The sequence below is a fragment of the Psammomys obesus genome, unplaced genomic scaffold (assembly GCF_907164565.1).
Source record: "Psammomys obesus unplaced genomic scaffold, mPsaObe1.curated_primary_1811, whole genome shotgun sequence".
NCBI lineage: Eukaryota > Metazoa > Chordata > Mammalia > Rodentia > Muridae > Psammomys > Psammomys obesus.
Window position 1 is genome coordinate 6,494,302 of NW_026596101.1, and position 12,733 is coordinate 6,507,034.

Genomic DNA, 12,733 nt, shown 5'->3' on the forward strand with positions numbered 1-12,733 from the left:
ACACACACACACACACACACACACACACACACACACACACACACACACACACCTTGTTATGGGAAAGTGCAAGTAGTGCAGAGTAGTGGAGAGCTCATTTTCAATCCTGTCTCTGTGCTAGTTCTGGCTATATCCAGAGCAGAAATGATCATGGTTGCCGACTGGCATCTATAAAGCGCTTTGGCAGCAGCTTGGGCTAGTCTGTGGTTAAGAACAAGATTGTAACCAACCAAGGACCATGCATGGAGAGGATTGAGACCCCCTGCTCAGATGACACTCATAGACAGCTCAGTCTCCATGTGGGTTCTCTAGTAAGGGGATGGGGGGCAGTCTCTGATATGAACTGTGTTGTCTGCTCTTTGATCACCTCCCCATGGTGGTACCAGGCCAGAGATGAAGAGGATCCAGGCAGTCCTGATGAAATTTGATAGGCTAGGGTCATATGGCAATAGAGGAGGGCTCCCCCTATCAGTGGACTAGGGGAGAGGGATGGGAGGAAGAGGGAGGAAGGGTGGGACCAGGAGGAGATGAGGGAGGAGGCTACAATCAGGATATAAAGTGAATAATTTCTTTTTAAGAACAAGACTGTAGATAAACAATGATAACACATAAATCAGGGAACTGAGAAAAAAAAATGTATTATGGACCAGTTTCTCCTGACAATGGGATTATGATACTGAGATTAATTTTTAATACAATCCATTTAAGAAAGTGTGTCTGTGTGAGTGTGTCTGGGTGTGTGTGTGTGTGTGTCTTTGTGTCTTTGTATCCCTATAGACTTGAAAGGGTCTGGATCACTTAAATAGCTTGGCAGGGGAGTAGAGAGATGTCTCAGAAGTTGCAAGTAGAGAATGTGAATTTTGTTTCCAGTGCTCAAAATTGTCAGGAGATCTGATGCCCTTTCCTGGTCTCCTTAAGTCACATGTATTTATGGGTATGTGCACATACCCATATCTACATACATATATACATAATACATACATAATATATACAATTAAAGATAAAATCAAGTAAAATTAAACATGTATAAATATCTGAGCAAAATGACTACATGGGAGACCAGTGAACTTAGCATCCATTATGACAGCAGCTCCTTTGGCATTCTGGTCAGTATCTCAGACATCCTGCTTTCTGTAGTCTCCATATGGATATGATAGATATATATGACTTTGAGGTCATTCATCTCACAAAACACTGAATTTTATGCTCAGAAACATAACAATAAGTTTAATAACACATAGGCACTCACATACATACATACATACAATGTATACGTATACCCAGAAGGTCATTTGAAATATGTAGAATATATGTGAATATATTTGTATATACATATACATGCATATAGACACATGATTTTTCACGGAGAATTTTTCAAGAGATTCATATAAGCTAAGTAGGAAGAGGGATATTAAAAGTTGTAAAGTAAGCATATACAAATTTATGCCTTAGAATTATGTATTTTTAATCTTGTCTTCCATTTGGCAACCTCCAAGTTTTATCACTGTATATTACCCCTTCATTTATAATGCTATCAATGGAGGCACTGCTGTGGTTTTGGATCTAAAATCACCCTCAAAAGCTCTTTCTGACAAAGGTTGGATCCCAGATGATGGGGCTGCTTTGGAGTGATTTGATCCTGAGAGTTCTGACAAATTAGTGGATTTACTACTTGATAGATTCAGAAAGTGATTATTGGAGGGTTATAGAAAAACAGGAAGTAGGGCTTATCTGGAGGAATTATGTCACTGGGAGCATGACTTTGAGGGACCTAGCCATGCTCCATTGAATTGTTTTCTTAGGATACTGATGAAAAAGCTAAACATCGGTATTGTGTAAACCAAGGCAAACAGAAGTCAGATTCTGGGTGGGAGGTTTTCATGCTTGGGCTTCAGAACTTTAAGGTTGAATTTTTAGGGACATGTAGGTTTCTCTTTACTGTAATCAGGAGCTCTCCAAGATATAGCAGCATGGTACTCCATGCTGCTAACTCAGCATTGTACATGGAATAATATGCAGGATGGAATTCAAGCTGTGTGGTCTCACAGGACCTGCCACATCAACATTTATGGTTGGTGATGCTAGAATGACCAGAGTCTGAGTCACCAGGATTGTTTTTTGTTTTTAAAGATTGTTTAAGGCCGTTGCTGAAAGTTTCCTTTGGTCTTTGTGGAAATAACTTATCGTCTTGGGAAGATGGACACATTAATCCTTCATCCTCCAGTAAAATGGTGAAGCACAGACAGAATTAGTCAGCTGGGGTGAATACACTGTCTCACTACTCCCATTCAGAGCATTTCTCGGGGTCAGTATTGGAGTCCTGATCAAGATTCACAGCTGTTTGCAATATCTTGTAGCTCTTGGCCTGTTTCGTTCAAGACTGGTTGTGAAGTATGTCAGAAGTGTCTATAGTATGTAAATGGTCTTTTCTTCTGGAAAATAGCAGTTGTCTCCAAATAATCCTCAAAATCAAGATTAAGAGTTTGATCAGGGATCAGAAGTAACGCTTCTTTTTCTGTTGGGGTCTATAAAGGAATCTTGAAGACACAAAAACATGGTCTTCCTTTTTCTACACTTTAGAAGCTTTTATGTTACATAAGTTATTTTAAAAATGATAAATCTTGCTATATCTATTGTTTAATGACACACACGTTGAAGGCCACAGTATCAGTGTATTTCCAGCTTCAATGACTTTATTGGTTGCTTTCTCTCAGTCCTGGTTGGGGACAATAAAACTTCACCAGTTTTTTTTGTGTATGAAAAATAACTACATTTATTAGCTTAGCATAGAGAACTTTGAAATGGAACTTTGACCTGTATATTAGATGCCATTCCCGAGGTTGAAATACTTGTGTATTTAACATAGTTGTGAATATTGTGGGAAGTTGTCGGGAGCTGTGCTTTTGGCTGAAACGCATTATTGTTGACTCATGGGAGTGAAAGAATCTCCCAGAAGTCATGGGATTAATTGAGGGCAATCTCCATTATTTTTGTTCAACACAGTGCCAAACTCCTGAGGGGACATGGTCTAAGAAAAACTACTCACTGTACTCTGCCAAAGGTTTGGTCATGAGTCTTTGCTTTGAAAACACTGCTAGTTAGAGTCTTTCAAATGCTCTCAGTAGACTCCTGTCAATGTTCGATGCGCATCCCCTCTGTCTTTCAACACGAGGATTGATAATCTTACCCCATGTCCGCTCTCTTGGATGTAGCCTGTGGTAGCTCAGTAACCAATTGGTTTCCCATAGTGAGGGGAATAAGGACTATTTCTAACAGGAACTCAATGACTGGCTCTTTGGCCTCCCCACCCCCCAAGGGAGGAGCAGTCCTGTTAGGCCACAGAGGAGAGCTTTGCAGCCAGTCCTGAAGATACCTGATAAAACAGGATCAGATGAATGGGGAGGAGGTCCCCCCATCAGTGGACTTGGCAAGGGGCACTGTGGAGATGAGGGAGGGAGGGAGGGACTGGGAGGGAATGAGGGATCGGGACACGGCTGGGATACAGAGTTAATAAAATGTAACTGATAAGAAAAAAATAAAATTAAAAAAAATGTAAAATAAATAAATAAATAAAATTAAAAAAAAAGAAAAACTACTCACACTGTTTTTTTTGCTTTGACTTTTTTCCTGTGTTCTTTTCCTATTAAAATTATTTACCATTTCTACCTTTACAAAATATACTAGTAAAAAAAATAAATAATTCATAGCCAGTAAGCACTTATTCTGGGCACATATGACGCCAAGGGATCTACATGCAAATCTTCTTCAGTTATTGGCTTGTTTTTCATTGCTTTTCATACTCCGTGCTTCCGCTTCTCTGTATGAGAGGTCAGTGCCTGGGAAAGGCTGCTCCCATTGGCTCTATTTTAGTGTGATAGATAATAAAAATCTAACAAACAAGAAGATAATTTCACTGAGGAGGAAGTGTCGTGAAGAATACAAATTGAGTAATTAGATAAAGGGTGGTGGTATGCAGGGAAGAACAAATTTAAGTAGAATGATCCAAGAAGTCCTCTTGGAAGCCATGAGGAGGCAGCAGGTAGATGACCACACATCAGCAAAAGCACAATCAGAAAGAATTTTAATGCTGAAAGTCTGAAGCAAAAATAAATACGTGAATTTTTTTTTTTTGAGCATTTATTGTGTGCAGAACAGTATGTAGACTTCAGGGGTGTATGAAAATGAATCAAGTCACACCTGTGTGAAGTTTGTGCTCTGGGTAAGAAGTGAGGAGCCAGACAATAAATAAATAAAAAGAAAGCAAGTTAGTTCATGATACATCTCTTAAAGGAAAATACAGCAAAGCAAGGATACAGATAATAGAGGGAAGAGGTATGTTTTTAGGGGAATCAGGGAGAATTAATTTGAGGAAGCAATGTTTGTACAGAGACCATTGGAGAGAGGGAAAGAAACAAGGTATATGGACACTGAAGGAGAAAAAGAGCATTTGGGGTGGGAAGAGCAAAACTGAACTGGTGTGTTTAAGGTACATGGAAGGATTTGGTGTGGTAGGATGCATATCAGACAGCGAGCAAAACTAGATTGTGTAGGACCAGGTCATTCTAAGGGATGTGGAGAACCATGGCAAACAGGGATACACTGGAAATATTGGCAATTATAAGGGATGTTGAGAGAATAAAGAGATAAGAAAACATCTGGCCAAATACAGTATGTCTCCATGACCTATAGCTGGTGTCTCTCTCTTCCTTCCCTTCACTCTCTCTCTTTCTTACCTCGCCCTCCATCTCTCTGCCTTCCACTTAATGCATTTCCTTCTGCCTTTGTACATCTGTGCTGTAAAAATACATCAAAGCATAGGATGCCTTAACTTTCTGCTATTTGCCAATAGGCTGCCTTCATGCTCTTATAAATTCCTGAAGTTAAAAAGAAAACAATCATTTGACACATCACTCCAATGCCTTACAAATCAGTGGTGTGGAGCCAAATTTCTTAAATTGGTGTTTAATGATTTCCACAGGAAATGGACATAATTCTTGGCCATTATGATGTATGTGCAGTCTAGTAGGAGCTCCTTGCATGGACTGGGTAGCCCTGAGATTGGTCAGGAAGCTCTGAGAAGACTCCAGGTGTGTTCTTGTATCAGCTTCCCTGTTTGCAGGGAGCTCAGAGCACAGTGCTAATTCCAGAGGGATTCAAGTCATTTAATCTACTGAAAACTCAAGCTTCTCATCTGTGGAACTGAAATTATAATCCACAGGATTATTGGAGAAACTGAATGAAATAACGTATGCAAAACTACAAGCATGCTAGACATCCCTCTGAGTAATTCCTAGATGATATTTCATGAATGGCATTATTACAGTTCCTTTCCCCCTTCTCAATGAAACCAATGGGATCGGCTTTGGGGGCGGGGGGGAAGAGCCACTTGTTCCGGCGATGGCACGTTCTACTCTACAAAAAGTGGTACAGCCTAATGTGGGCTTTTCCTGTTTCACCTTGCCTTTCTTGCCGTGTGATTTTTTTGAGGGCAAAGAAGTGGTTCTATTTGTTTTGTGGCAAAGAGAATAAAGGTGTGGGTCAGAGAGTTAGGAAGTGGCAGAGCAGGCAGAGCAGGAAGTGGCAGAGTGCTGGTTCCACCCCTTTAGCGGTTCCTAAGATAGAGAAGATGTGTCCTTCTAAGCGGTGGGAGGGAAACATGATGCTGACCCTCCACTGTTTATCTGGTCTCTTGGAGAAATGCATTTATTCTTTCTTCGGTGAGGAAGGATCTCACTTCCTGATTTCATTTACATGTATACCAACTGAAAATGATAGTGCCTTTGCTTATATTTTCTTTTTCTGATTATTTTAAACTTAAAACACTTTAGGTTTTGTATATGGGTGTTTTGTCTGAATGTGTGTCTGTATGATGCAAGTGTGGAACTGGAGTTACGGAAGGTTATGAGCCATCATGCAGGTGCTGGCAATTGAAACCCATTCCTCTGCAACAGCAATCAGTGCTCTTAACCACTGAGCCATCCCCAGGCTCTGTATTTTCATACCTGAGTGGCAACACACCTAATCTGGTTCTGAAATATTAGTGTGACTGTTCTCAGGCACCAATCTCCACCAGCATTTGCCTATGTCACCTATGATGCATAGTAGTATAATTTTGTGTGCTTTGTTTTTTTTTTTTTTTTTTTCTCCAGTTTCTTCTCCCTACACCCTCCCCTCTCCCCATCCTCCCACTCCCTGGCCTTGCTTTTTATTTTTTATTTCTTTCATCAGGTTCTTTGTGGTTTTAGTCCCATCTGCTCTATCTTTTGCTTGCCTTATCTCCATTGGGGACTGGGAAGGTAAGAAAATAAACATCTGAAATACAGATTTGTTGCCTGGGAGAGATCAGAGGACTGTTTATTTCTTTTCAATCTCTCCCCCCACCCCCTTTCCTTAACAGCATGATCAGATTTTAGTTCCTTGCTGATCACTTTACCAGGCCTGGTAGTTTCTTTGCTAATTAAAAGGTTGGATAATGAGCATTCCACATTCTTGTGATTGAGACCTCTTCCCTCTCTCAGGTCAGCACCACCTGAATTAATTGGTACCTTCTCAGTTGGAGTTCAGTTCTCCCTGCTTATCCTCCCAAGAATGGCATTCAGAACTCTGCTCTGTATACTCCACCCTCAGGCCATTTTCCCAGCCCTTCCCGACTGCCTTTCCTACTCATCCTTGAATTAGGTGACTTGCCCTCTGCTTGTCTCTGGCTGTGTAGTTTGCTTTCCTGCCACGCACTCACCATGCTGGGCAGCAGTAGAATGCAACTGTAGATTCTGGAGAACCATCTCCACCCAAATCCTAGTAGCTGCTAGTTCTCTGATGCTCGCTGGTTAACCACAACTCTCTCACCTGTATAAAAGAAACACTAAGAGAGCGCCCACCCCATTGGATAGTTGCAGAAACCAAAATAAGCTGGTGGGTATTAAAGGTTGGGTGGGCCCAAGCTCTCAGTTCACTACATAGCAGCTTTCCACTTTCATCTGTTTAAGCCTTACTACTTTTTCAGTGTTCCTCCAACTATTCAAAACACACCTCACACTTCCTGTCCCGGAAGCCTGTTCTGACCACTTTCCACTCTGAGACAATCTTATTCTGGGAAGTCTACAGAATTATTTAGTTGGTTGAAAGTTTATGTTCAAAACCCTCAGATTCGAGATGAAATGAAATGCTCATTGGGCAGAGATCTAAGCCTGTTGTGTAGGGCTGAGCCACACTTCTAATAAAGGGCATTATTATTTTCTGCCTTCAAGTGAAGGGAATGTCATTTTGTTGGTGTTTGTCTTGGGTTCTTGAGTGGTTTCTAATTGATTTATTGAATGGTCTATATAGTTTTTCATCCAGTTGAGACAATTGGTGTACTGTTTTCATCAGTGTGGTCAGTTCAGAATGCCCAGGCTGCCACTGTTTAAAATGAAAGATTAAAACAGCTGTTTGCTTTAGAACATTTGGGTCAGATGACTGTATATTCTCAAAGAACGGTAGGAGGTTCTGGGAGAAACTTCAGGGGAATCACAATCTCATGTCTGCAGGTCAAGCTTATAAAGCAATGTGGTTCCTGGGTTTTCAGTGGCAGCTTTTACTTATTTATTTTAAGAGCAAGAAATTTTGGGTGTGTTTTGCCTTCTTGCTACCTAGAATTAGGTCAAAATCCAGGAAAGTGGGCTTCAATTTGCATAGAATGACATTAATCCTGCATTCTTTTTTTTTTTAAGCAAGGTTGAAAGAGAGGATTAATCACTTATTCATGCAAAACCAACTTGCATGAATCATTTATTTATTCGTTCTTGTAATTTTGCGGAGCTCATTTTTTGTGTGCCTCAGGCTGCACAGAGAGAGAGAGAGCAGACACAGGGAGGTGATTTACCTTCCCTGATAAAGGCGTGCCGCCTCTGTAAACAGCACACTTCCTATAGGAAATCAATAGGTAACCATGGAAATGACTCCATAATGCAAAATTCTAGTTTCTTATGAACAAATCCTCAAGAAGATCGATGGTAAGATGAAAAGGCCTTGCCTGAGCAGCTACCTTTCAAGGAGTCTTTTGTTCCACGGAAGGAAGACGATAAACAGAGTGGTACCCGCAAAGAATTATGAAAAATCTGCGTCTAGAACATACAGCACTTCTCACTTCCTGAAGTCTGGACTGGAATTTCTTGAGCACGCTTGCTGGAGACCTAACTGAGAAACTTACAGCTAGTGGCAAAAAAAATAAAATAAAATAAAATAAAATAAAATAAAATAAAATAAAATAAAATAAAATAAAATAAAAAATAAAATAAAATGTTTCAGAGTACAGAATACTTTCGTGCTTGACCTCGCCTGATTTCAAACATCAGTGAGCTCGTTGACAGTCTGTTAGAGGGAAAATTCCTAAGACAGATCAAATTTAGCGGCTTGTCTTTAAGCAAGTATAAACAAAGCAGAACAAAGCCCAACAAAGTAAAACAAAGAGTAATCTGTGAATCGGGCAGGTGACCCCTGGAAGCAAAGCAGGTTCAAAGGGTTCCAGCCAACAATAAGATCTGACAGCCTTTCGAGAAAGGAGCGGTGAGGGAGAGGCTAATTTAATTGGTTGCAGCTTAATGGGCTAATTGCTGACAGAACCTTTTGCAATTAAGGAAAGCTCCGAACCTGTGAGTAAACTCCATATTGGCTTGCGCTGTTGTTGCTTAATGCAGGAGACTGGTTCACATTAATGGCTTTTTTGTAAGTCTTGTTTAACCCATCTCACTGCACCTCAGTTTCACCTTCTGTGAAATAAGCAGATCAAAGGCACTTAGAGATAGTCGTCCAGTTTAACCCAGGGATAAATGTTACTTGTGGAACTAACATCCTGTTTGACAGACATGACCTATCGATAATGACGCATTTTCTCACTAATATTAGAGACAATATCAGAATCTTAATTTTTTTTTCTTTCTCCAGGCAACAACTTCCCATGGCTCAGAGTTGCTCTGCAGATATGTGTATTTGCCTTGGTGTGACTCATTTACAGCCCTGAAATTATAAGAATATGAAATCTAATTATAAAATGTGAAATGCTTGTGTTCATTCGATTCGATTGAAAAATAGAATTCAAAAAATAAAACTAGCAATTACAATTGCGGTAATATTGTTGTTAAGTCAAAGGAATTTCTTGAACTCTATGGTAGCCAAAATGTTTATTTAATAAAAGACTAACCATTGAGCCACTTACTGACAAAAGCAAAATGATGCATTTAGCACCACCGCTGTCCATTATGAAAGATACAATACAATACAATACAATAAATATATAAAAATCTGTTGTCCTCAACTCAGGGAGGAAATTTAGGTAGCAAATCCAGCAGCAACCTGAATGCTTGCTCGTTTTTCAACACTAGAGGGCAGCATACTGGTGTGTGTTTGAGAGGCATTTGCACTTGGGCCTTGTAAATGTGACCAGGCTGTGGTGTGCCTTTACATATATGTCAAAAGAGTGCCTTTCATTACATCTCCTAGGTGGCAATATTGACTCTTACTCATTAGGCTTTCAGACATTTCCGTTCTCCTATTTGGGTTCCTATGACTTTAGCTTTTTAAATTGACCTCCTTTACTTTGGGCTTGTTAAGTTTTTCTCCTGTTGTTAGTGGTCTCAGTTACATAATCAAACAGAGAGAACCACTTCTGGATTGTGAAGGCATGGTATTGATTTCCAGCTCTCTGAAATGGTCAGACTCTCAGAGCCTCGAGAATTCTCCCTGGTAAACAGAGACAGAAGTGTCCAATCCTGCCATCTCACCACACTCTTAATGCTGAAAGAAATCACTATATTGAAAGCTTTGTTGGAATACAAGTTTAAAAGTAAACACCAATCTGTTCTATGTTACCACAGTTGAGATTATAGCTTTTACTTCAAGTGAGTTACATAAGTAACTTTCAGGATTATTTTCTAAATTATAGGGTATAATCTGTCAATGAGTAGATTTGCTGAAATGCATGCTGGGATACCCTGAGCCTGGAGGATACTTTGTTGGGAGCCAGACTGCAGGTGTGACACTGATATCAGGACTGGGCCTTGAAAGAGGATGTCAAGGATTTGCAGGCTTATTTAAAAAATCCATTATATTCTGAATAAAAACCGATCCTTATCTCTCAAAACTGTTAAGTCCTAGTATTTCATTTCTCAGCATTGTACAATGCCATCTCTATTCCTGAGCACAAGTATAATTCTTAGACAGTACAGCCTATCTTCATTCATAATTTTACACAAAAAGCATATCCACATAATGTTCTAGTTTTAGTATTAAGTTTTCGCAAATGTAAAGTGATTAAAATTAATGTAGTACGGGTTTCAATATGTAAGAGCTTGGGGCCTGGTTACATTGAAAGATGTAATGAAGTGGTCAGGTGCTTGCCCCTGCAGGAAGAGTAGAAATCACAAGTGTCGACGAGACAGGAACTTTGTACTTATGACTCAAATCCCAAGTAGGTCGTTTTATTATTGATGAAGTGATTTTCAAGAGAGTGAACAGTTTTGACAATTTTTAAAGCTGGAGTCTCCTCCCGATTTACAGGTTAGAGGAAATTCTGAAAATCCATAACATGTTAGAATTCACAGCAAATAATACCCTCAGGTTATATGTAAGGGAAGCTAGTGTCTAAGCTCACATTCTAATAAAGGGGTTTTTACCTGCAGCAATGTCCAGAGGAGTTTGGTACCATTACTGTTTATACATTATTGGTGGAATGTTAATTTTCCATAGCCTCCACACACTAGTCAGTCAGAGTGGGGTAACGGTGTGTGAGGCGTTAGATCTTCTTGTTGCAGTAACCAAACCTATCATTATTAATTCCAAAATGGAGGCAGAAACATCCCAGTGGAGCGTCAGTGATTGATCTAAATGTAGGGTCGATATATCATCATGAACATGCAAGAATAAATGGAAATTAGCCTGGGCATTGAATAGATGCACAGAGGATGGAATTAGTGTACAAGCAGTGATAGTATACAGATAGCAACAGCTGGCTACCTAGCAATAATTGACAGGTAATATACAAAGAGCAGTTGCTGAACAAAATGTCAGTGCTCAGTGATGGGGGCTGAAACCCTCTGGGAGCACAGTTAGAGAATAGAAATCCCAGAGAGATGTCTGGTTGAACGGACTAGACTTTGAATCTTCAGATTGAGGAAGAAGTTGAGACTCACCAGAAGCACAGCTGCCCTGGTCTGAAACCACTGAAACCCACTGTAAGGGAAGCAGTATTCCTTATGTCTCCTTCTGGGGATGAATCTCGTTATTTTTATCAGCCTTCATCTGGATTTATTCAGGCACCATGTTTGGGGCCGCATGCCTAAAGCTTTGTGGACTTGCTCTGTAGAGGAGGTAGGGAGTGAAAGCCGCAGGGCTCAAAGCACTAGAAGAAAGTTCCAGAAAGGCAGGCCTAGGTACTGGAAAGCACTTGTAGTGGAATCGCTTGGCTTGCGAAATGTGACCTGCACTGGGACAATAACCTCTCACATCTTCAAAGAGATTTGTGTCTGCTATTACGTTTCAGCATATTACCTTAGATCATTCAGGCCTTCTCTTGCTATTAGTCTTGTGTGGCCCGGGATCGTTTATTTTTAGCCTTCTGGTGAGATCATTTACACTGAGGTAATAGGCTCTACACTGATTATCTTTCAGAAGAATTGGTGTTTAGCAGGGGGCGGGGAATGGCCTGGATTGTTTTTCCATGTTGCCTGGGTTTTAGAATCACCTGGAGAAATGTTTTATTAAATATTTTATTCCAGATCCACACACTCATACAGCGTGTTTGGATCCAGTCTACCCTCTTCCATTCTCTCCTCCATCTCCCCTAGTTTTTTTCTCCCAACTTTATGTGCTCTGTCTGTTTTGTTGCTTTAGTTTAATAGCCATTTAGTGCTGCTGGTATGGGCATTGGGCCATCTACTGGCACATGGGTAGTGTCTTAGATACTACATCTCTGAAGAGAAGTTACTCTATCTCCCAGTGTCCAGCAACTTTCAATAGCTCCTCAGATGAAGTAGAACTTTATGTGCTCCTCCCCTATGGTGCCAAACTTTTAGCTAGCTTGATCTGGACCATGCAACTCTTGTACATGCAGTCTTGCTACTGGGATTTCATGTGTGCTGTTGTGAGTGAAAAAAGACTGTTTTTTCTGCAGATATCCACGCCCTCTAGCTGTGACAGTCTTTCCACATGTTCTACCCTCCTCAGGCTGTGTCTGTTCAGATGATATGCATATGGTATATGTACTTTTAAAAAGCCTCCCAAGTGGTCTTTCGTGAACTGCTGATGAGGAATGAATTTACAAATGTGTAGTTTCTTTCTACCATGTTGGAGTGTGTCTTCGGCCAGGGCTCCAATTCACTGTACTCCAGAATGCCTAGTTTGGTGACAGACAGAGTGTTCTTACACAATAAAGGTTAGGTCAGTAGTTCTCAACCTGCGGGTCACGACTCTTTTGAGGGTCATACTAGCCTTTTACAGGGATTGCATATCAGATATCCTTCATATCAGATATTTACATTACAATTCATAACAGTTATGAAGTAGCAATGAAATAATATTATGGTTGGGAATCACCACAACAAGATCACAGCATTGAAAACCACTGTTAGGTGAATGTTTTGTTTTTTAATAACTTACTTATTTTTATTTTATGTGCATTGGTGTTTTGCCTGTATGTATGCCTGTATGAGGGTCCCAGATCCCTGAAACTGGAGCTACAGACAGTTGTGAGTTGCCTTGT